Source organism: Dipodomys ordii, unplaced genomic scaffold (assembly GCF_000151885.1).
Source record: "Dipodomys ordii isolate 6190 unplaced genomic scaffold, Dord_2.0 Scaffold31, whole genome shotgun sequence".
Classification (NCBI taxonomy): Eukaryota; Metazoa; Chordata; class Mammalia; order Rodentia; family Heteromyidae; genus Dipodomys; species Dipodomys ordii.
The window spans coordinates 11,608,785-11,609,015 of NW_012267247.1; positions in this window are offsets into that span (position 1 = coordinate 11,608,785).

The following is a 231-nucleotide window of genomic DNA, read 5'->3' on the forward strand; positions in this document are numbered from 1 at the left end:
TGAGCTGAAGAGCTGAGGGACAGCACCCAGGCCCAGAGTTCAGGCCCCACGACCGGACCCCAAAAAAAAAGATGGACATTGGGGCTGAGAAGGTGGCTCAGTGGTAGAGCACTTGCCTTGCATGCCTGAGGCCCTGGGTTCAATTCCTCAGCACCACATAAGCAGGAAAAAAAAGCCGGAAGTGGTGCTGTGGCTCATGTGGTAGAGCGCTAGCCTTGCATTGAAGAGCTG